The sequence below is a fragment of the Dendrobates tinctorius genome, unplaced genomic scaffold, assembly GCF_039654945.1.
Source record: "Dendrobates tinctorius isolate UK_male_01 unplaced genomic scaffold, ASM3965494v1 ptg000086l, whole genome shotgun sequence".
In the NCBI taxonomy this organism is placed as follows: domain Eukaryota; kingdom Metazoa; phylum Chordata; class Amphibia; order Anura; family Dendrobatidae; genus Dendrobates; species Dendrobates tinctorius.
Window position 1 is genome coordinate 26,888,229 of NW_027361754.1, and position 24,940 is coordinate 26,913,168.

Below are 24,940 nucleotides of genomic sequence, written 5' to 3' on the forward strand. Positions count from 1 at the left end.
TAATCTGAACTAAACACATTACAGATGAGCTCATCAGCTCAAATCTAATTATTATGTGCCAGGCCAAGCTTAATTGCTTGTCCTTGACATAAATAATGTCTGCCATAAGCCTATTACCCTATGTAAGCCTATTATTGCAGTAATCGCACCGCTGTCAAAAGCACAAAACGGAAACGGACGAAGAGAGGAAAATAATGGGATGCAATTAACAAGCAAACGGGGCCAAGCGGCTTTCTAATTGTTACATGGGATAAACAGGTCTCAGTGGGGAGAACGTAGGACTGTGGGGAGAAAGGTTGGAAGTAGTAGGGCAAAGGCCAACTATTGCTCAACGAAGACGAAAAATGGCCGATACCAAGTCAAGGTCTATGGCAAAGCCCAAGATTTGGGAAAGAAGTTAGCAATGAGTTATTGGTGCTCAGACCAACTTGTGGAAAATGGACCTTGTGCCGTTACTTTGTGCTGTGTGATGCAAAATTTCAAGAAGTTCTGAAAAACTCCCTTCTGCCAACTTTAAACTGCACTATCTCCATTTTGGGGAGGGCGTGGCTTATGTTAATGTTTCCCAAATTGACCATTTTTGGGAAGTTTCGGGGACGAGAGTGCATTGAAAAGTTTGGAGACATGTTACTTTGCTACTCCAAATTCAGTTAACCATCACGCACACAGCGGAGAATTAGAAGTTATAGGCACCTACTCTTCTGCAGTAAGGTCATCATATTAAAAGAGCTGTCTGATGACTGCAAATTTTTGTATAACGATCAAAAAATTTAAAATTAAAGAAGAAGTAAAGCAGTAATTATCCTGCAAATCCTCCAGTGATCCTTCTTATGGGTACCTGTGGCGCCCCCAGGAGTATGGTCGCCACAGTGGCATTGCCTTCCTCCAGGGAGGGTGATGTCAGGCTTGGAGGCAATGAAGGGTCTCTCTAACAGTTAATCATTTACATGCAACACAGTTCCCACTCCAGTCCAGCAGAGGGAGCTCTGAACCAGGATTGGGGGAGGAGTGCTCTCTGAGGGCCAGGAAGGGAAATGGGGAGTTAGTGTGAGGAGGGGAACGAGTGTAGACATGTGGAGAGAAGCTGGAGGTTGAGCTGAGGATAGAGAGAGCTCCCTCCCAGTGAGAGCGCATGGTCTGGAGCCTGGTCTCCACGGTTGTATGGATACTGAAGGTCCTGCAACAGAAACCAGAGGAATATGAAGCAGTAAATGCTCTATTCCCAACTAAGACTCGGAGGCACAACAGCGACGGGTGAGCCAAGAGAGATTGCGGGCTACAGCTGTCTGCCATACGAGGTAGTTCTAAGAGAAGATAAGAAGGAGGAACTTCAGTGTAACATAGTACTGGATGTGCCTCAAGCCAGTGCTAGGAAGGAGACTACACAACCCATCTGATAGAGGGATCCCTGAGTTGCTTCCAGGCTAGCCTGCTCCTGTGCCATCTGTAACCAGGACCCTGGACTGCGTTTGCTAAGTAAAGGTAAAGAAACTGCACCCTGTTGGGTCCTTGCCTCCTTCCTGCAACATCCTCAGCACTGCTACATCTCTGTGCCAAACACTGCACCCTCTTCCTAATCATTCCACTACACTGCCCTGGGACCAACAGCCCTACCTGTGGAGGGCTACAACATCATTGCTGCACTATACCATCTGTCCCAGAGGATCTGCTTGCAGCGTTGGCTTAACACCTCCCTTGCCGAACACCACAGGTGGCGTCACAAATCACTTATAAACTTTATTCCCAACTCAACCCCTTTTACATGGGCGCCCAGGGCCACGGACCGGGTCACCGCTGCTGTGACATTCCTATCTGAGAGACCGGCCCGGTACCGAGTACCCCACAGCCCTGGGAGGGCGACCCATTTTGGTGTCACGAACAGGATTACGGAGCCCGGTATCCCCGGGTCCTGTGTGCCAGAGACTGTTGTGTGCTATAGACTGTGTGCGAAATTGGCGCCATTGCCGCCATTATCCCGCTGATTGGCACGCGTGGGAAGAAAAGGGGCAGGCCTTCATGGGCGGAGCCTGCCACAGAGCGCGAAGAAGTGAAGTGCCGCGCGGGAAGAGAGGACAGCGTGAGAGAAGGGGAGGAGCTGAGGTCTACAGCTGGTAAGCCGCTCAACCCCGGGGCCTGGCAACCGTTAACTAGGGGGGAGAGAGAATGTCTGAGGCAAGCGCCGATGCAGCGGCGGATGCCCCCGCCAGCCTCTCAGCGCCTCAAGATGCAGTGCCCAATGTGGCTGCGGCTCCGTTAGCACCCACCGCAGCAGTCCCCATAATGTCGCTGTCTATGCCCTACCTACCGGGAGCGGCCTGGCTACCGCAGTACTCGGGTGAATCCCATACCCTGAGTGAATTTAAAGAGAGACTGTGCAGTATGTTTGAGGTGTATCCTCTATCTGAAAGCCAGAAGGTGAACGTCCTGATTGGGCAGCTAACAGGTGCAGCACAGAGAGAAGTAAAAGCCTGCCATGACACTGATAAAGGGACTGTTAAAAAGATCCTGGCTAAGCTGAGAAGCACCTTTGACACCCGCACCGCAGCTGAAATCAAGATGACATTCTTTGGATGTAAACAGAAAGCGCAGGACAATATAAGGGACTATGCTCTTAACCTGCAGGAGGCGCTGCGAGCCGTCAAGCAGATTGATCCTGACAGTGTGAAAGAGGAAGACAAACTGTTAAAAGAGCAGTTCATTGAAGGACTCCTATCCAGTACCCACAGAGCGCAGCTGCGCATCATAACCCCACAAAACCCTGACCTGGACTTTGCTGATTATAAGGACAGGGATAGTCGGGTGCTGTAGGAATCAACTGTCAGCGGTCCAGCGCCCCTAGGCGCCCAGCGATCACCTACCACCAGGAAGCAACATCTTTACCTTCCATCCCTGTGGAGGCTGATGCACAGACTCTGGATAAAGATCCAACAGAAGGGCTGCGTCTTCAGGTCCAGGAGTTGACCAAAGGTATGGCTGCACTTACTAAAACTGTGCAATCCCTGCAGGTGTCCTCCAAAGAGAAGATCCAGCTTGCTTCCAGTCCAGAGGATGTCCCGTGGCTCCGGAAGAGGAGAACCCCGCCACTCCGAGGGAGGAACAACGACCGCTATGACCAGGACGGACGTCCCATAATAATAATATAATAAATTTTATTTTTATAGCGCCGACATATTCCGCAGCACTTTACATTTCAGAGGGGATTTGTACAGACAATAGACATTACAGCATAACAATAATCACATACAGTATATTATAACAAATAACAAGAGGAGTGAGGGCCCTGCTTGCAAGCTTACAGTCTATGAGGAAAGAGGGAGACACGAAAGGTGGGTGGTAACAGTTGCCCTGATTGTATGGACCAGCCATAATGTTAAGTGTGTAACAGTACAGACACAGAGGGCTAATGGATGCATAAAGCATGTGGGAACATGATGCTGGGAACCTGGTTATGGTAAAACTTTTGGCTCTGCCACACAGGGATAGGTTAGGTTAATGTGTTGAGGCGATAGGCCAGTCTGAATAAATGCGTTTTCAGGACACGCTTAAAATTGTGGGGATTGGGGACTAATCGTATTGACCTGGGAAGTGCATTCCAAAGAATTGGCGCGGCACGTGTAAAGTCTTGGAGACGGGAGTGGGAGGTTCTGACTATTGAGGATACTAACCTCAGGTCATCAGCAGAACGGAGGGCGCGGGTAGGGTGGTATACTGAAACAAGGGAGGAGATGTAGGGTGGTGCTGAGCCATGGAGGGCTTTGTGGGTGAGGGTAATAAGTTTATACTGAATTCTGGAGTGGATGGGTCCCATCTGTCGTCGCTGCCACAAGGCAGGCCATCTTGCAAGATTCTGTCCTTTTAACGAGTAACCCCTGGGCAGAGGGCCAACCCCCAAGAGTACCACAACCCACAAGGCCCAAGGAACTGGCGAGCCAAGTATGTTGGGGGGAGACCGATCCTCCCTCTGGTGATTGACGTCACCCCCATGAACACTTTGCTGGACACTGGCTCCCAGGTGACCACTATGCCCTATATCCTCTACAAGCGGTATTGGGCTGACTCTGAACTCACCCGTGGCCCAAGTGATGAACTAACAGTAGTTGCCAGTAATGGTCAGTCTTTACCACAAGTGGGATGTAAAGAAATTACTGTTAAAGTGGGGAGGGTGGAGTTAAAATCTCAAGGTCTGATAGTGGTGGACATTGATCGACGAGAATGTAATCCCATGATGACTCTTGGTACAAATGTAATTGAAAATTGTCTTTCCGAGGTTATTGTCTTGTTGCAACAGGTGGCTGAGACCGCTGGTTCCAGTGAACAACGAGTCCTGCAGAAGGAGATCAAGGCCCTGATGCAAAGACAGCAGGTAGAACTCTCTGGCAGAGAAATTGGCAGTGTCAGAGTGAGTGATGCTTTCCCCATTGCAATACCCCCCAGATGTTAAATGTTGATTTGGTGTCGGGCAGCTATAGGTCTCAGAGGAAAGGATTACCAGGCATTGGTAGAGCCAGTATACTCTGATAGCAGGCCCACTGTCCTGACAGCCAGAGGGGTAGTTGATATCCGAAAAGGGAGAGTACCTGTACGCCTCTTGAATTGTGGGGAGGAGGAGGCCACAATACCTCGGTATGCCACAGTTGCTAAGCTGCTCACTGTCAGTAATAATGCAATGCAGGCAGCAGAGCCCTTGGTCTCATCCGACCAGGTGGAGGACAATGGCTCTGTAAAGCAGCTGGAGGAGTGGTGCCAGCAACTGCAGGTGGGTACTGACTCTACACCTTCATACCAGAAAAATGGGGTTTAAAGGTTGACCCAGGAATATGAGCAGGTATTCAGTAAGCACCCTCTAGATTTTGGGAAGTTAAAACGGGTTCAACATTATATCCCCACTGGAGATCACCTACCCATTAAAGAAAGGTACCAGCCTATACCCCCAACACAATACCAATGTGCTAAAGGTATGTTGAGAAAGATGAAGGAAGCAGGGGTCATCACAGACATTTGTAGCCCCTGGGCAGCTCCAATAGTTTATGTAAAGAAAACGGATGGTACCATGAGAATGTGTGTTGATTACAGAAAAATTAACAGCATTACACATAAAGATGCCTACCCATTACCCAGAATTGAAGAGTCCTTAGCTGCACTTAAAACTGCTAACTACTTTTCCACCTTAGATCTCACTAGTGGGTATTGGCAGGTTCCCGTGGCAGAGGCAGACAAGGAGAAAACAGCATTTACCACCCCAATCGATCTCTGTGAGTTCAACTATATGCCATTCGGGCTCTGCACTGCCCCAGGAGCATTTCAACGGCTGATGGAGTGCTGCCTGGGACACATGAACTTTGAGACAGTCCTGTTGTACCTGGATGATGTCATTGTTTTCTCCAAAACTTATGAAGATCATCTGGAGCACCTGGCTGAGGTGTTTGAAGCTTTGTCCAACTTTGGCCTAAAGGTGAAGCCTTCTAAATGCCACCTCCTGAAGCCCAAGGTACAGTACCTCGGTCATGTAGTGAGTGCAGAAGGTGTGGCACCAGATCCTGACAAAGTCACAGTCATCCGGGACTGGCCGAAGCCCAGCAACCTCCATGAAGTACGCCAATTCCTCGGGTTGGTAGGCTACTACCGAAGGTTCATCAAAGGCTTCACTGAAATAGCCACTCCTATGCAAAATCTTCTGGTGGAGCAGTCCAAGAAAGCCAAACAGAAGAATTCCACATTTGAATGGACTGAAGAGTTGGAGAGGTCCTTCACCCGACTGAAGATGGCTCTCACAGGAGATGAAGTTCTGGCCTACCCAGATTATGACCAGCCCTTTGTGTTGTATACTGATGCCAGCAACGTGGGACTGGGAGCAGTACTGTCACAGGTACAGAATGGCAAAGAAAGAGTGATCTCCTACGCCAGCAGGAAGCTTCGTCCCACTGAAAGGAACTCTGACAACTACAGTTCCTTCAAGCTGGAGTTCCTCACCATAGTCTGGGCTGTGACTGAAAGATTCAAGCATTACCTAGCTTCAGCCAAGTTTACCATCTTCACGGACAACAATCCGTTGACTCACTTGGAAACTGCAAAACTGGGTGCACTGGAGCAGCGATGGATGACTTGGCTGTCTAACTATGAATTTACCATCAAGTACCGAGCAGGGCACAAGAATGCCAATGCTGATGCGCTGTCCAGAATGCCTAATCTGCCAGATGCAGGAGAAGACCCTGAGGCTCTTGAAGAAATAGAGCTACCTCCCTTCCACCGGCCACTTGCGGCCCAACGTGCTCAAGGAGTGAGGAGCAGATGGCCTGGCTTGAGAGAGGCCACCTTAAGCCCATTGCCTCATCATGATTGGGCAGAAACGCAGGACAGTGACCCCGCAGTCCACCTGGTGGACTCCTTGTCACCAGGAGAACAAATCCTCAAGAGGAAAAGAAGACTGCATAAATTGGATGACCAATGGGAAGCTGAACCCTATCCCATTCTACCCTCAAACTTTGACAATACCAAGGTGTGCCTTATTAGTAAAGATGGAGGAGAAACCTCAGCAGCAATATCAAGGGATCATTTGAAATTATGCCCTGACCAGCTAAAAGAAAAGAGGGAAGAACAAAACAACATCCAACCCATAGAAGAAGAGAAGGTCAGCACCATACTTGGAGAATTCCCTGCAAATTGGACTAAAGTAAATGATGATATAGTGGTGCCAGTGTTGACATTTTCCCAACGGGTAGTACAAGAAGAAGTGACTCAAGAAAATCCGGAAAATCAGGAAAATCAGGCAGCAGATGCCACACCACCAGTGGACCCAGAGAACCCTCGCCCTGCCAGTGGTGAATCTGTCATGCCCACAGTGAGTAGAACTGGTCCTAGGAAATCTAGTATCCCTGTGCTACGCAGAACCACCAGTAGTGTATCCAGTACATTACACACTACACCAGTAGTTAGCACCAGACAACCAGTAAGATCCCCAATCACACCAGTGTTACGCAGGTCTACCCGTACTACACAAGTTATACCACCCATCAGATTCCGCATATAAATGAGTTAAAGTAATGTTAACCTGTACATGTACATACAGTGGGGCAAAAAAGTATTTAGTCAGTCAGCAATAGTGCAAGTTCCACCACTTAAAAAGATGAGAGGCGTCTGTAATTTACATCATAGGTAGACCTCAACTATGGGAGACAAACTGAGAAAAAAAAATCCAGAAAATCACATTGTCTGTTTTTTTTTCATTTTATTTGCATATTATGGTGGAAAATAAGTATTTGGTCAGAAACAAGCAATCAAGATTTCTGGCTCTCACAGACCTGTAACTTCTTCTTTAAGAGTCTCCTCTTTCCTCCACTCATTACCTGTATTAATGGCACCTGTTTAAACTTGTTATCAGTATAAAAAGACACCTGTGCACACCCTCAAATAGTCTGACTCCAAACTCCACTATGGTGAAGACCAAAGAGCTGTCAAAGGACACCAGAAACAAAATTGTAGCCCTGCACCAGGCTGGGAAGACTGAATCTGCAATAGCCAACCAGCTTGGAGTGAAGAAATCAACTGTGGGAGCAATAATTAGAAAATGGAAGACATACAAGACCACTGATAATCTCCCTCGATCTGGTGCTCCACGCAAAATCCCACCCCGTGGGGTCAGAATGATCACAAGAACGGTGAGCAAAAATCCCAGAACCACGCGGGGGGACATAGTGAATGAACTGCAGAGAGCTGGGACCAATGTAACAAGGCCTACCGTAAGTAACACACTACGCCACCATGGACTCAGATCCTCCAGTGCCAGATGTGTCCCACTGCTTAAGCCTGTACATGTCCGGGCCCATCTGAAGTTTGCTAGAGAGCATTTGGATGATCCAGAGGAGTTTTGGGAGAATGTCCTATGGTCTGATGAAACCAAACTGGAACTGTTTGGTAGAAACACAACTTGTTGTGTTTGGAGGAAAAAGAATACTGAGTTGCATCCATCAAACACCATACCTACTGTAAAGCATGGTGGTGGAAACATCATGCTTTGGGGCTGTTTCTCTGCAAAGGGGCCAGGACGACTGATCCAGGTACATGAAAGAATGAATGGGGCCATGTATCGTGAGATTTTGAGTGCAAACCTCCTTCCATCAGCAAGGGCATTGATGATGAAACGTGGCTGGGTCTTTCAACATGACAATGATCCAAAGCACACCGCCAGGGCAACGAAGGAGTGGCTTCGTAAGAAGCATTTCAAGGTCCTGGAGTGGCCTAGCCAGTCTCCAGATCTCAACCCTATAGAAAACCTTTGGAGGGAGTTGAAAGTCCGTGTTGCCAAGCGAAAAGCCAAAAACATCACTGCTCTAGAGGAGATCTGCATGGAGGAATGGGCCAACATACCAACAACAGTGTGTGGCAACCTAGTGAAGACTTACAGAAAACGTTTGACCTCTGTCATTGCCAACAAAGGATATATCACAAAGTATTGAGATGAAATTTTGTTTCTGACCAAATACTTATTTTCCACCATAATATGCAAATAAAATGAAAAAAAACAGACAATGTGATTTTCTGGATTTTTTTTTCTCAGTTTGTCTCCCATAGTTGAGGTCTACCTATGATGTAAATTACAGACACCTCTCATCTTTTTAAGTGGTGGAACTTGCACTATTGCTGACTGACTAAATACTTTTTTGCCCCACTGTATGTACAGTAAGTGTTTTCAAGTTTGTGCCTACAGATAATCTGTAAGAGTTTCCTTTGAATTTTCCAGTTTTGTTCCCATGGACATTTTGGCCATAGGACTGTGTGTGGTTACCAACCTTGTAAATAGTTCACCAGTTGCCCAGGAATGGACCATGGACATTGATGCTTAGACTTATCATCATAGGACTATTTTTGGAGCTTTTGGTTTTTATACATTTTTCATTTTTCAAAATCTTGTAACCTTCATATTATTTAGATGTTTATATGTTATTCATGTTTTCTTTTATCAGCCCAGGAGTGCTGACTTGCACTAGGGGGGAATGTGGTGCCCCCAGGAGTATGGTCACCACGGTGGCATTGCCTTCCTCCAGGGAGGGTGATGTCAGGCTTGGAGGCAATGAAGGGTCTCTCTAACAGTTAATCATTTAAGGAAGGGAAATGGGGAGTTAGTGTGAGGAGGGGAACGAGTGTAGACATGTGGAGAGAAGCTGGAGGTTGAGCTGAGGATAGAGAGAGCTCCCTCCCAGTGAGAGCGCATGGTCTGGAGCCTGGTCTCCACAGTTGTATGGATACTGAAGGTCCAGCAACAGAAACCAGAGGAATAGAAAGCTGTAAATGCTCTATTCCCAACTAAGAATCGGAGGCACAACAGTGACGGGTGAGCCAAGAGAGATTGAGGGCTACAGCTGTCTGCCATACAAGGTAGTTCTAAGAGAAGATAAGAAGGAGGAACTTCAGTGTAACATAGTACTGGATGTGCCTCAAACCAGCGCTAGGAAGGAGACTACACAACCCATCTGATAGAGAGATCCCTGAGTTGCTTCCAGGCTAGCCTGCTCCTGTGCCATCTGTAACCAGGACCCTGGACTGCGTTTGCCAAGTAAAGGTAAAGAAACTGCACCCTGTTGTGTCCTTGCCTCCTTCCTGCAACATCCTCAGCAGTACTACATCTCTGTGCCAAACATTGCACCCTCTTCCTAAACATTCCGCTACACTGCCCTGGGACCAACAGCCCTACCTGTGGAGGGCTACAACATCATTGCTGCACTACACCTTCTGTCCCAGAGGATCTGTCTGCAGTGTCGGCTTAACACCTCCCTTGCCGAACACCACAGGTGGCGTCACGAATCACATAAACTTTATTCAGGGCCATGGACCGGGTCACCACTGCTGTGACATTCCTATCTGAGAGACCGGCCCGGTACCGAGTACCCCACTGCCCTGGGAGGGCGACCCATACCCCTTCGGTTTCTGTACTTCTGCTCTCTCTGGACAGACATGTGATGGCTGCACCCAATCAGTGACCAATACTGCACTAATACAGCCAGTGATTGGCTGCAACAGTCACATGTTCATCCACACAGAGCATGAAGCATATAGAGCAGAAAGTAGAGAGCTGTTTTATCTGGATGGACTTGTGACTGCTGCAGACAATCACTTGCTGTATTAGTGCAGCACTGGTGACTTATTTTGTGCAGCCATCACATGTCTGTTCAGATGCATCTGAAAGTACAGAGCTAGTTTATGTGCTGCCTGCTCCATTTTGGATGAACATGTAACTTTTGCATCCAATCACTGGCCAATGCATCACCTCTATAGCCACTGATTAGCTGCAGTGCCCATCCAGATGGAGCAGGAATACAAAAACCGACAAAGAACCTGGGAATCATTGAAGCAACAGCTCAGTAAGATCAGTATTATATCTTTGGTGAATATTTTTCCAATGTTGCATCACAATTTTTGCGAACTAGAATCATACAGAATTACAGAATCTAATCTATGCATAAAATAAGGCAGAAAAAAGTGAAGTGGTACGCAAAATATTGATATGGATGCAGAATTATTGCTCCACACAACTCAAAGATTGCAGAGTCATCATATGTCTTGATTATTATGACTAATGACGAGCGAGTATACTCGTTGCTCGGGTGGTCTCCATGTATTTTGGCGTGCTCGGAGATTTAGTTTCTGTCGCCTCAGCTGTATGATTTGCGACTGCTAGACAGCTTGAATTCATGTGTGGAATGCCTGTTTGTTAGGGAATTCCCACATGCATTCAGCCTGTCTACAAGTCACAAATCATACAGCTGAGACGATGAAAACTAAGTCTCTGAGCACATCAAAATACACGGATATCACCCGAGCATATTTGGGGAGACCCGAGCAACGATGCTACTCACCCATCACTAATTATGACCCATTTATCCTTCCTCTTTGATGTGCAACTGGTCCGCCATCTTATGCTAGCAGACTAATGACTAAAAGACTTCATCGGTCTCTATAAGAATCCACTGTCTGCAATCCACAAGTCCAGTGCTTGGCCTTTTCCGGTGAATGGAGCAACCACTGCTCTGATCTAATGGAGCATTTCAGAACCTCTGTTCTCGGGACTGGTCGGAGATCCAGTGATGGTTCCCATAATGGCACCAACGATGACGATCAGCGAGTAGAAGTGGCCAAGTCGCAAATGAGCCTTTAATTAAAATGGGAAAAACTGACGTTCACTATAGCACTCATCCCCAACGCTCCCATAAGACAAATGTATTCTTAAGTAATATGAATGTGCAGCTCTTACTAATAGAGAAATCATCTCTGGCCACTTGTGTCTACGGGTTCATTTATGATGACAGCCTCACTAATTATAGGCGAGGATTGCAAAGATTGGAGAATTAGGCTGCACGTAATTCCAATTGTACATTAGGACTGATGAATAGAGTTGAGCGACTTTTGGTTTTTTAGGGTCGCGTTTCGTTTCGTGAAACCCGACTTTTCCAAAAGTCGGGTCGAGCAAGATCGTCCGATTATAGGGAAAAGTCGGGGTCGTCCCGAAACACGAAACCCAGTGTAAGTCAATGGGGAATAAAAGTTGGCAGTGAGAGGAGGACAGGAAACACACCTACAGTGCCCATTTGAATGCCAAAAGCATCAGTTCTTCTTACTTAAGCTTGTCAACCTTAATTAACTTCATAATACAAGTTACGCACTGAAAAATGGGGGTTATTTGGCTAAAGTTGTGGGGGGGGGGCTGGCTCCAGGTTTTCATGTGCCCTGGGCGAAAGAGCGCCCCTTTAACACATACCACAACTCATCATGCTCCGATACGGCAGAGAAATAGCGGTATAGTACAATGAAAAATACTTTACTTTTTACATCACATGACGAGGCCCATCTATTTCTCCATACAGAATCATTGGTCCCATATAATGTTTGAAAGACAGGCCCAAATGCATCTGCACTAATCCAGATGGCCAATCCCTCATTGTAGGCTGGCTGTTTCATTTGGTATTTATGCACCTGTGCAGCTGCCATTTTTACTTGGGTCCACTGCACCCTGGATTAGTGCAGATGCATTTGGGCCTGTCTGGTTTTCAACCAATTTTTTGGAGGTTTTTTTTCCTCTTTCTGTGGTGTTCATCCCATATAATGTTTGAAACAGTATATGATGAGCTCCACATAATGCTACAGTATATGTTGGTCCCCATGGATGAAGCTCCACTGTCTTATGGGCCCAAATAATGCTCCAAACATAATGGGCCCCATTTCTAATGCTCTAGTGTATAATGGGCCCTGTAAATGCTGCTCCAGTGTCTGATGTCCACCTTTGGAATGTTCCAGTGTATGGTGGGCCCCATCTATCATTCTCCAGAGTAACGTGCTCCCCAAAAATTGCTGTCCCAACATTGAAAACATATACAGTTCCATCTTACACGGTGACAAAGAGGAAGCTGCAGATGAAAGTGCAGGGACTACTATGAGGGACCCTGTGCCAGTGCCCGCGCCCAAGAGTCGGCCTACCCACCTGTCCAGGGCAACGGCACTCGCACGGTGTCGTGCGCTAGGTGGTGACCCCGGCCATGGGGGGGGAGGCAGCACAGTTAGGGAGTTTTATAAAGTGGCATATGTTGATGTTGGACATTCAGCTGATGCAAAAGGCGAAATGGGTCAAGTCCCAGGAAGAGGTGGACCAAAGCAAGCCATTTTTCTGTCACCCTATGTGTCATCAGGGGAAGGTGGGACAAAATCCTTGGAAACCCATGCATGGTTCATTTTAATGAAGGTTAGATCATCCACATTTTGGGTTGACAGACGGGTCCTTTTTTCTGTCAGGATTGATCCAGCTGCACTGAAGACTCTTTCCGATAGCACACTTGCAGCTGGGCAAGCGAGCTCCTGTAAGGCATATTGTGCCAATTCAGGCCAGGTGTCCAGTTTAGCGGCCCAATAGTCAAAGGGGAATGACCTGTGTGGGAGAACATCGATATGGGAGGAAAAGTAGTTTGTAACCATGGTTGACAACTGCTGTCTCCTGTCACTTTCCATCGATGCAGTATTACCAGTTGTGTGAGCGGTATTTGAAAAATCAGTCCACAACATTGTCATGAAACCCCTGTCTCCAACCCCACTTCTGCTGTGTGCACCACGAACACCTCTGCCAAGCTGCCCCCGGCCCGTACGGCTCGTGTGAGAACCATCACCGCTGCTGTGTGCTGGGAATGCCTCAAGCAACCGATTTACCAGAGTTGCTTGTTTATTAGCCAATATTAGGTCAAGGTTCTCCTGTGGCATGATGTTTTGTAATTTGCCTTTATAGCGTGGATCCAGGATGCTGGCCAACCAGTAGTCGTCATCGTTCATCATTTTGGCAATGCGGGGGTCCCTTTTTAGGATCCGCAAGGCATAATCTGACATGTGGGCCAATGTTCCCGGTGTCAATGATGCACTGCGAGTGCTGGTTGGAGGAGCACTTTCTGGCAAATCCACATCCCTCCAGTCACGCACAAACCCTGTACCAGACCTTGCCACGCCAACATTTTCACTTGCCCCACGAGATGCATCCTCCTCCCCTAAGTAATCATCCCCATCATCATCCTCCTCCTCCTCTTCTTCCTCCACCTCGTCCAGGAGAGGTCCCTGAGCAGACAATGGCTGAATGTCATCAAGGATTCCCTCCTCCTCTTCCTCCTCATCAACATTGGCTGCAGACGCCTGCTCCTTAAGGTGCGTCAAAGTTTGCATGAGCAGACGCATAAGTGGGATGCTCATGCTTAGGATGGCGTCGTCTGCGCTTACCAGCCGTGTGCATTCCTCAAAACACTGAAGGACTTTACAGAGGTCTTTCAGCTTCGACCACTGCACACCTGTCAACTCCATGTCTGCTCTCAAAGTGCCTGGCCGTGTATCCTCCCACAAATGCATTATGGCCTGCCTCTGCTCGCACAGCCGCTCCACCATGTGCAGGGTGGAGTTCCACCTTGTTGCAATGTCGATAATGAGGCGGTGGTTGGGAAGGTGGAGCAATCGCTGCAGCTTCTGCATACGAACGGAGTGTACAGGCGACCGGCAGATGTGCGCGCACAGTCTTCGCACCTTCTGGAGCAGGGCTGTTAACTCCGGATAATTTTTGAGGAAGCACTGCACCACCAGGTTCAAGGTGTGAGCCAAGCAAGGTATGTGGCTGAGTTTTGAAAGGGCTATGGCTGCCACAAAATTACGGCCGTTATCACTAACTACCTTGCCTGCCTCAAGATGTACACTGCCCAGCCATGACTCAGTTTGTCGCTTCAAGTACTCGGCCAGCACCTCGGCGGTATGTCTGTCGCCCAAACACATCATCTGCAACACAGCCTGCTGACGCTTTCCACTAGCTGCTCGATAGGGGGACACATCGTGTGCAACAGTGGCAGCTGCAGATGGAGTGCTCGTACGACTGCGCTCTGTGGACGAGCTTTCGCTTCTGGAGGAGGAGGAGGAGGGTGGAACGCCTACAGCCAACTGTTTCCTATACCGTGGGCTAGGCAGCACTGTCCCACCACCGCTGTCCCCTGTGGACCCTGCATCCACCACATTAACCCAGTGCGCAGTGATGGACACGTAATGGCCCTGGCCATGCCGACTGGACCATGCATCAGTTGTGAGGTGCACCTTTCCGCTCACTGACTGCTTGAGTGCATGGACAATGCGGTCTTTCACATGATGGTGGAGGGCTGGGATGGCTTTGCGAGAGAAGAAGTGGCGACTGGGTAGGTCATAGCGTGGTACTGCATAGGCCATGAGTTCGCGGAAAGCTGTGCTTTCCACCAACCGAAAGGGCATCATCTCAAACGAGATTAGTTTGGCAATGTGGGCGTTCAAACCCAGTGTACGCGGATGAGAGACTGAGTACTTTCTTGACCTACTCATAGTGTCTGGGAGGGTGAGCTGGACTTGAGAGCTGCATATCGTGGAAGTAGCGGTGGACAGGGCGGACTGAGATAGGGTTGATGATGGTGATGGAGTTGGTGTTCTTTCTGATGGCCTAGAATCAGTCTTTCGTTGATATAACAGTGGGATTCCCTGACTGCTGTGGCCTTGCAACGACACCTCAACATTTGCTGCTGTGCTAACCGGTGGGCTTACAGTGGGGGAAACAATGTAGCGTTGATGACTACCTTCGTTGTGATCAGTTGCACATGTGGCACTTGAGGTTTGGTGTTGTGTCCATGCTTGCAAGTGCATGCTGGTTAAATGTCTAAGCATGCAACTGGTATTCAAATTTTTCAGATTTTTCCCTCGGCTAAAGGTTTTGGCGCACTTCTTACAGATAACCTTGGCCTGATCATGAGGATTTTGTTCAAAAAAGTGCCACACTGCACTCTTCCGACTTTGGCAGACATTTTGCGGCCTAGCACGCTGTGATCTTTTGACCCTCTGGACAAGCTGTCCAGCAACTCTTTTGATGTTTGGAACCTGTCTTTGGAGTGCTCCGGGCCTGCCAGATAACAGCTGTTGCGATGTCGATGTCTGCTGTGGATGCTCCTCATCTGAGCTATTGGAAGCAGCACCCTCTTCCCCCAATGGATGCCAATCTGGGTCAACAACTGGGTCATCCATCACCTCCTCTTCTATGTCATGTGCACCTTCCTCTGTGTCACCGTGTATGGTGGTATAGTGTGCGGGAAGGGGCACCTGAGTCTCATCAGGGTCAGAATCTGGCTCTGTACACTGCGAGGACAATGTAGTGCTCTGAGTGAATGTACCAGCAGAATCATCCATCAGCGGCTGTGCATCAGTGCACTCCATGTCAGATTCATCTTGGCCTGGGTAATTCACCATTTGACTTGATAATCCAGGCATGGTATGTGAAAACAGCTCCATGGAGTAATCAGTAGTATGGCCTGCGTCATCCTTCAATCTTGGTTGGGGTGAAGGACACAAGGAAAGGTGTGGTTCATGAACATGAGCCTCCAATGACGACTCAGTGCTTTTACTTTTTACAACTGAAGAAGAGGAGGCGATAGAGCTGGAGGCTGAGTCAGCAATGTAAGACAAAACTTTTTCCAGATGCTCTGGCTTTAAAAGTGGTTTGCCAACTCCTAGAAAACTAAGCGTTCGAGGCCTTATGTAGCCAGACGATGACACAGGCTCAACACCTCCTGCATTCGGTCCTATTTTGCTCTTGCCACTACCATCAGATCCACCACCAACATCATCATTACCAGCTGCCAACCCCCGCCCAATTCCACGGCCTCTTCCACCAGCCTTCCTCATTTTTGGTAGTAATGTAGACAAAATCCAACAAACTATATAGTATGTAAAACAAGGTACAAGGTGTCTATAGGACAGGGGAGATTTTGAATTTCTGCACACACTTTTGGACACTGGACACTTTTGGATTGTGTGAGGCCCAATGAATATCTGAGCGCTATGTGACAGGCTCGATGGCACAGCTGTGACCTAAGTGACTAGAGGATAAGTGAGATTTTGAATCTCTGCACACACTTTTGGACACTGGACACTTTTGGATTGTGTGAGGCCCAATGAATATCTGAGCGCTATGTGACAGGCTCGATGGCACAGCTGTGACCTAAGTGACTAGAGGATAAGTGAGATTTTGAATCTCTGCACACACTTTTGGACACTGGACACTTTTGGATTGTGTGAGGCCCAATGAATATCTGAGCGCTATGTGACAGGCTCGATGGCACAGCTGTGACCTAAGTGACTAGAGGATAAGTAAAATATTCAGGATTGAGAGTCCTCAGTAGTTGATACCTTTTAATGGCTAACTGAAAAGATGGTAATACATTGCAAGCTTTCGAGACTACTCAGGTCTCTTCATCAGGCTAGACTAATACAAAATCTGAAGTCACATATTTATGCACAATACAGCCTAGAAAAAATGCAATAGATAAGACAAGTGACGTGAAGCAGAACTATCAATATGGGAGAGGGAGAAACACAAATATAAACATTGGACCAGTTCATAGATGAGGAGTCTGGATGTTTTATGGTCCTCTGATTGGGGTCTAGTTCTGTGTTGCCCCGCAAGGTTTTAAAAGGAAATTCCTTAATTGATGTAAAAAGACATAAATCCATGCGACACATTCATTCCAGCACTGAGAGTGTCAAAGTTCGTCATAAATTTGTACTCCCAAACTCGTCTCTCTCTCTGAGATGTGAAGTTACCTTTCAATACCAGTAATTTCATATCCATGCTGCTGTGATCAGGGATACAGAAATGTTTTGCCACAGGTAGATCCATTCTTTTTTCTCTTATTGTGTGACGATGAGCATTCATCCTTGTTCTAAGCTTTTGCCCTGTCTCCCCCACATACAATCTAAAGTAAAAATTATTAGTTGCCTACAACAACTAAAATATTCAGGATTGAGAGTCCTCAGTAGTTGATACCTTTTAATGGCTAACTGAAAAGATGGTAATACATTGCAAGCTTTCGAGACTACTCAGGTCTCTTCATCAGGCTAGACTAATACAAAATCTGAAGTCACATATTTATGCACAATACAGCCTAGAAAAAATGCAATAGATAAGACAAGTGACGTGGTGAGATTTTGAATCTCTGCACACACTTTTGGACACTGGACACTTTTGGATTGTGTGAGGCCCACTGATATCTGAGCGCTATGTGACAGGCTCGATGGCACAGCTGTGACCTAAGTGACTAGAGGATAAGGGAGATTGGATTGCTTTTAAAAAAGCAGTTTGCGGAGCAGTGGGTAAACAGCAATGCCAGCCTGTCAGGAAGCCTTAAAAGGCAGCCCAACAACCAACACCACTGATACACCACAATATAGCCTCCCCTTGCACTGCACACACAGTGACTGGTGTGTTGTGCAGGCCAAATTGCTATCAGCAGCAGAAGCAGTTTTTTTTTCTTCTCAGCAGGACAAAAAAAAAAAATTGGGATTGCTTTTAAAAAAGCAGTTTGAGGCCCAATGAATATCTGAGCGCTATGTGACAGGCTCGATGGCACAGCTGTGACCAAAGTGACTAGAGGATAAGGGAGATTGGATTGCTTTTAAAAAAGCAGTTTGCGGAGCAGTGGGTAAACAGCAATGCCAGCCTGTCAGGAAGCCTTAGAAGGCAGCCCAACAACCAACACCACTGATACACCACTATATAGCCTCCCCTTGCACTGCACACACAGTGACTGGTGTGTTGTGCAGGCCAAATCGCTAGCAGCAGAAGCAGTTTTTTGGTCTTCTTCCCTGCCTAACGCTCTCCCTACAGAATCAGCAGCAACCTCTCCCTATACTGAGATCGGCAGAAGTAAGATGGCGGTCGGCGTGCACGCCCTTTTATACCCCCTGTGACGCCCACCAAAGCAAGCCAATCACTTGCATGCCCTTCTGAAAGATGGTGGTGACCCGTGCCTATGTCATCACGTTGCCCACAGTGTCCGTGGATCCTGATTGGCTGAAAAAGAGCGCAAAACAAACTTTTGAAACGCGACTTTGGCGCGTAAGTCGCCGACCTCGTGGCCGACCTCATCCTAGGGTCGGGTTTCGTTTCATGAAACCCGACTTTGCCAAAAGTCGGCGACTTTTGAATTTTGAATTAAGCATCTTTGTAAGTAATTTGCGATTGAGACTTCAATACAAAATGGCATAAAAAAAATATTACCTTACAAAACCCTAATTGTATTCAACAGCATCAGGGGTCTGGCTCAGCAAAATGTGTCTACGTTCCTGATGGTGTAGAGCAGTGAAAGGGTGGAAATCTGCATCACAGGTGGTCCAGGGCAGTGAAGGAGTTCAAATCTGTATCCCTGATGGACTGCGGCAGAAGAGAATGGGTTAATATCTGCATCTTTGTTGGTCTAAGATAGAGAAGAGGTTATTATCCGAATTGCTGCTAAATGGTACAGAAAAAGAACAAAGCTGTATCCCTGGTGGTCTATGTCAGTTAAAGAGTTAATATCTGGGTCACTGCTGATCTATGAAGGTGAAGGGGCTTCAATCTGAGTTAGAGTAGTGATATTGCAACCACTAGGGGCAGCACCGGAAGGCAGTGTAGTCAGGATATAGCCAGAGGTCGGTACACATTAGCAGCAGTAGGATCTTGAGGATAAGCAGCAAGTGGGAAGAAGCTAGACTAAAGGCTGGGAGCTCAATAATCTTGCAAGGAAGCAAGTGCAGTGCCAGTAGGGTGTTCAATCAGGGTGAAGCCAATCAGGAACTCGGGGTGGAGATAGTCAGGAACTCAGGATGGAAGCAATCAGGAACCACACAGGTGCTAGTATCTGGTTTAACAAGGAACTGTCCAGCGAGCTAAATAGCTCAGAGGGAAGAGCTTCTGCCTGGTACACAAGAGCTGCTAGGTTTGAACCCTGACACGGTATCTCTAGGGCATTGAAAGGGATTAAGATCTGTATTCCTGGTGCTCTAAGGAATTGAATGGGTTAATATTTGCATCCCTTGTGGTTTATGGCAGGGTTCCCCAACTCCAGTCCTCAAGGCCCACCAACAGGTCATGTTTTCAGGATTTCCCTTGTATTGTACAGGTGATGCAATTATCACCTGGGCAATACTAAGGAAATCCTAAAAACATGACCTGTTGGTGGGCCTTGAGGACTGGAGTTGGAGAACCCTGGTTTATGGCATTGAAGGGGTTAATATATTATTCCATGGAGATCTATGACATTGAAGAGGTTAAATCTGTATCCTTGATGAAGGGGTTAAGATCTGTGTTCTTGGCAGTCTGTGCATTGAAAGGGAAACTATTTTTATCCCTGGTATGCAAGATATTAAAGGGGTCAAAATCTGTGTGCCTGGAGGTCTAGAGCATTGAATGGGTTAATATTTGAATCCCTGGCAGTCTAGAGCATTAAAGGTGTGTTAATATATGTATCCCTGGTGGTCAATTAAGGTGAAGTGGCTTAAATCTGTAGCTCTGGTGCTCTAAGGCATTGAAGGGTTTAAAATCTGTATTCCTGGGGCTCTAGGAAATTGAATGGGTCAATATATGTATCCCTGATGTTTAGGGTATTGAAAAGGTTAATATCTGTATCCATGATAGTCCAAGACATTGAATGGGTAAATATTTGTATCCCTGGTGGTCTGGAGCATTAAAGGGTTCATATCTGCTGTGCTCCTTCAGGGTTCAGAAAATTCCTAATGGTTTGATGTGAATTTGGTTCTCATTGAACTGATTTTCTCATCTATAATAGAAATAAACAAATGCCACCACACTCGGAGCGCAGAGGTTTGTGCAAACAGTGAGGGCGTGAATTTTATTACAACTATATAGACTACACTTATAGCTTTGAGGCTATTATCGCACATTTTGTTCAAATTCTGTAAACCCATTTGCTGGTGACAATTCAACCTCCTTAAATGGGAACATATACTATCAGACTTATGAAGCCTCACAGCGCAAACACTGCCCGCTGTCAGGATTTGAAGGTGCCGGCGCCAAGAGTGGTGGGCACTTGACTTCAAGTATGCGATTTGCGTGCTTCTTGCCACTTTCCGACTAGACTTGCACGTCTAGTCGGCATGTGACCGAATGTATGCAAATCACATATTTGAGGTAACGTCTCTACCACTCTTTGCGCCAGCACCGGGGAATCCTCACTGTGCATGTAGGGTTCAGCAGGTTCGCAGGATGCAGTGACGAGGCACGAGACTGAGTGTGGTTTGTGGAAACAACTTTTATAAACTGTAGCCGCTGGGGCTATATTGAGCAAACAAAAGGGGTTGACAATAACCAGTCCACGCAGGGACTCAACAAACCTAACAACACTTTCTTATTATGGATACGACTAACCCGGTTTGCCCGGGGCGCTATAGGCCACGTATGACCAAACTGGGGGTCGTTATCTACTATAATAAACTTATCCTTCCATGGGTCTGTCAGGTTCACAGGCATGGCCGCGTAGAGGTCGCTGATGCGGCTGCCTTGACGCCTCGATACTCTAGGATGAAACTGGGCGCAACAGGCCCTGAAGAAACGATGCCGGTGGGGCGCAACAGGCCCTGAAGAAACGATGACGGTGGGGCGCAACAGGCTGTGAAGAAATGATGACGATGGGGCGTAACAGGCCCTGAAGAAACGATGACGATGGGGCGCAACAGGCCCTGAAGAAACGATGATGGTGGGGCGCAACAGGCCCTGAAGAAACGATGACGGTGGGTCGCAACAGGCCCTGAAGAAACGATGACGGTGGGGCGCAACAGGCCCTGAAGAAACGATGACGCTGGGGCGCAACAGGCCCTGAAGAAACGATGACGGTGGGGCACAACAGGCCCTGAAGAAATGATGACGGTGGGGTGCAACAGGCCATGAAGAAACGGTGCCGATGGGGTGCAATAGGCCCTGAAGGAACAATTCCGGTGGGCGCGGTGATGACGCAGTCTCTAAATGTAACCGTTCACCAGTCTCTGCCCAGAGTCCCTCAGCAAACTGGACGGGGGGCCTCTACTGCCGCCTGTAGCGAGGTGGCGCCCCCTGGGGCCGGTGATTACAGGGCCGCAGCTGTGGGAGAAGGCAGGGGGGCAGTGTCCTGACCGCTGTAAAGGAATAGTCTCTAGTCGCAGCGGTCAGTGGAGGTCGTGGACCTGTCACAGCAGGACGGGAAACAGCGGGGGCGGCTGTATGTGACTGTATGAGGGGAGCGGCCGCCAGTGCAAGGGTCTCACGAGTCACTAGTTGGTAAGTCCGCAGCTTTCCTTTCACAGGGCTCTGTCGGTCTCTCCACACCACACCGTCTGCTCCCTCGGTCCTCTCTGTCTCACCTGGCTTCTTGTCTGTAGTCCGGCTCTCTGTCAACTGCCACTTCAGCGCGTCCCCTGCTCCTTTTATCCTTGCCCCCCTGTTTCCCTGACAACTTCAGTCAAGTCTCTCCCTTTACTGTTCTCCCAGTATCGTTCCCTCAGGAACCCTGATGGCGGGTACCCTGGGTACCTGCCCGGTCACTGCATGGGAGTCCTCCTCCCCTCACTCCCCCACCCTGTAAGCTCGCCAGTCCTCGGGCGAGGGCCTTAATCCATTTAGATCGGTCTGTAGGGGTTTCAATGTTTGTTGCCATATCAATTGATCTTGCTCTTATTGTTCAGGGGGTTTGCCTGCTGTTGACCGCTCAGAGCGTCTAAGTTCAACTGGGGTAGAGTCGTCTGGGGTGGTGGACATCAGTAGGCTGATTGGTGCGGGCGGGCTAATCGTGTCAAATGATTCATTACTGAGTGGAGGGCCTCTGTGTCCTGGGAGACAATCTTCATCGTCGTCTGGGTCCCAACATACGGAAGACGGCACGGATGTCGACGAGGTAGGCTCCGGTTGTTTCGGGTCGGAGGAAGTACATGGGCGTAACATATTACAATGCACAATACGAGTGGGCAATGTTTCATTCTTCTCAGGTCGTATCTCGTACACCGGTCCGTCTGGATGGATACGGCGTAAGACCCGATAGGGACTTTCTTCCCAACACGGCTCCAGTTTGTTCTGGGGGTGTTGATCTAGTACAAGCACCCGGTCACTGCTTTGGAGGTGAGGAGGTGGGGTTGCATTGTTCCCTGCGTGCTCCCAGTCTCGGAGCTTGGTGTGTACAATTCGATGAAGAGTTTGCAGCCAGTGACGATGATTTCGGAACCAAGATGACACTCCAGTCCAGGGCTGAGGCTCTTTGGGGTCTAACTCCACCTCCGTGATCCCTTTACCTTCTCGTCCGAACAACAGGGAATAGGGGGTATAGCCAGTCACTCGATGTACCCTATTGTTATAGACCCAAACTAATTCAGAAACATATTCGGGCCAACGGGCCTTCTTGTCACTCTCCAGTGTGCGCAACATCTGAATCAATGTCCGATTAAATCATTCACAAGCCCCATTCCCTTGCGGGTGATACGGTGTGGTCCGGGATTTGTTAATTCCATAGAGGTGATGTAATTCTTCCATGACTTTTCCCAAAAAACATGCTCCCTGATCAGAAAGTATTCGTTGAGGACAGCCATATACTTGTATAAAGTTTCTACAAATTGCGGAGGCAGCTGACTCTGCGGTCTGATCCCGAGTGGGGGTGACTACAGCGAACTTGGTGAAATGATCCACCATGATGAGGCAGTGTTCATATCCCTGGAATGCGGGACCAATGGTCAGGTAATCCACCGTCAGGAGCTCAAGGGGTGCTGAAGTCACAATTGTCTGTGTTTCGGCTCGCTGAGAGGGCGGTTTGGCCAATTCACATAAGCGGCACGTCCGGCAAACTTCATCCACAACAGCCGGCAAGCGTGGGTGATAAGCTTTCTGTTGCAACCATTGCAAAGTCTTTTTAACTCCAAAGTGGGCCCCTTTTTCGTGAGCCTCTTGAGCCAGTTCGTGTAGTTGAGCTCCGGGCGTAACCACCTGCCAAACCGTCATTGAGATTGTTTGCGATGTTACTTTATGGTACAATAATCCCTTTCGGATAACCAACCTCTCCCATTGTCGCAGCATAAGCAACAGGTCTTGAGTCAAATTTTGCCGTTGAGAGTCAGTGGGTAATTGCCCAGCGGCGACCCATGTCCTGAGAAGGCCAGCCTCTTCGTCTTCTTGTTGCTGTTGTATCCACTTATCCCGGGATTGTTCCAATATGCCCCTTGGGGTCTCAGAGGAAGATTTTTTTATTGTCAGTTGTAAGCATGGCAGCAGTGAGAGCGAACGGTATTTCCTCTCCTAATTCTTCGTCTCGATTCTGTCCTGGAGTTGTATGTCGAATCCTGGAGAGGGTGTCTGCATGGACATTCTCAGCCCCTCTTTTGTAGATAACCTTATAATTGTACTTCGCCATCCAGGCCACCCATCGCTGTTCCAGAGCCCCCAATTTGGCGCTTTCCAAATGAGCCAGAGGGTTGTTCTCAGTTCGCACTACCACCTCGGAGCCCGCTAGGTACTCTGCGAATCTCTCCGTCATAGCCCACACCACTGCAAGGAGCTCGAGCTTAAAGGAGCTGTAATTGTCAGGGTTACGCTCGGAGTCATGGAGTGAGTGACTTCCATATGCAATCACCCTCTCCCGGCCATCCTGAACCTGTGATAACACAGCCCCCAGCCCGTGAAGACTCCCGTCAGTGTGCAAGATGAACGGTTGAGAGAAATCCACGTAAGCCAACACTGGGGCATCCGAGAGTGCAGCCTTGAGGTCTCGGAATGCCTCTTCCTGAGGGTGTTGCCACTGGATTTTTCGCCCATTGGCCCCAGCGGGAGCCCCCTTCAGCAGGTCGTGCAGGACTCGAGCTCGACATGCAAAATTCTTTACGAAGCGACAGTAATATCCGGCTAAGCCCGCACATCTTTCACCGTCTCGGGGTTAGGCCATTCCTTCTCCCTGGATGGCCTCACACCCTCTGCCGAAACAGCATGACCCAGATGCTCAATCTGAGAGCGAAATAGGTGGCATTTCTGAGGCTTCACCTTCAACCCGTACTTTTGCAACCGGCTGAGTACCTGTCCCAACCGCTTCAGGTGGTCCTCAAAGGTGGCGGCATAGACGATGATTTCGTCCAGATAGATCAACGTAGCCTCAAAATTGAGATCTCCCAGACACCACTCCATCAATCACTGAAAGGTCCCGGGGGCGTTGGCCAGCCCAAACGGCATCCGATTAAACTCAAACAGTCCCATGGGCAATATGAACGCCGTCTTGGCTCTATCTTCTTCTGACATGGGCACCTGCCAGTACCCACTGACCAAGTCCAGGGTTAAAAAATATGTTGCTTTTCCCAAGGCGGACAGGGATTCTTCTATGTGGGGCAGTGGATATGAGTCTTTAATAGTGCAAGCATTCAGTTTACAATAATCCACATAGAATCGTAGTGTACCATCTTTCTTCCGGACCAACACGATTGAGGCTGCCCAGGGGCTTTGACTTTCCCGTATCACCCCTTTTCGCAGCATTTGGGCCAGCAAAGTTTTCACCTCTTGATAGAGTTGTGGCGGAATCTGTCGATATCGTTCCCGGATAGGGGCCGCTCCTGCTGTGGGGATTTCATGAGTGATGGTGGTGGTACACCCAAA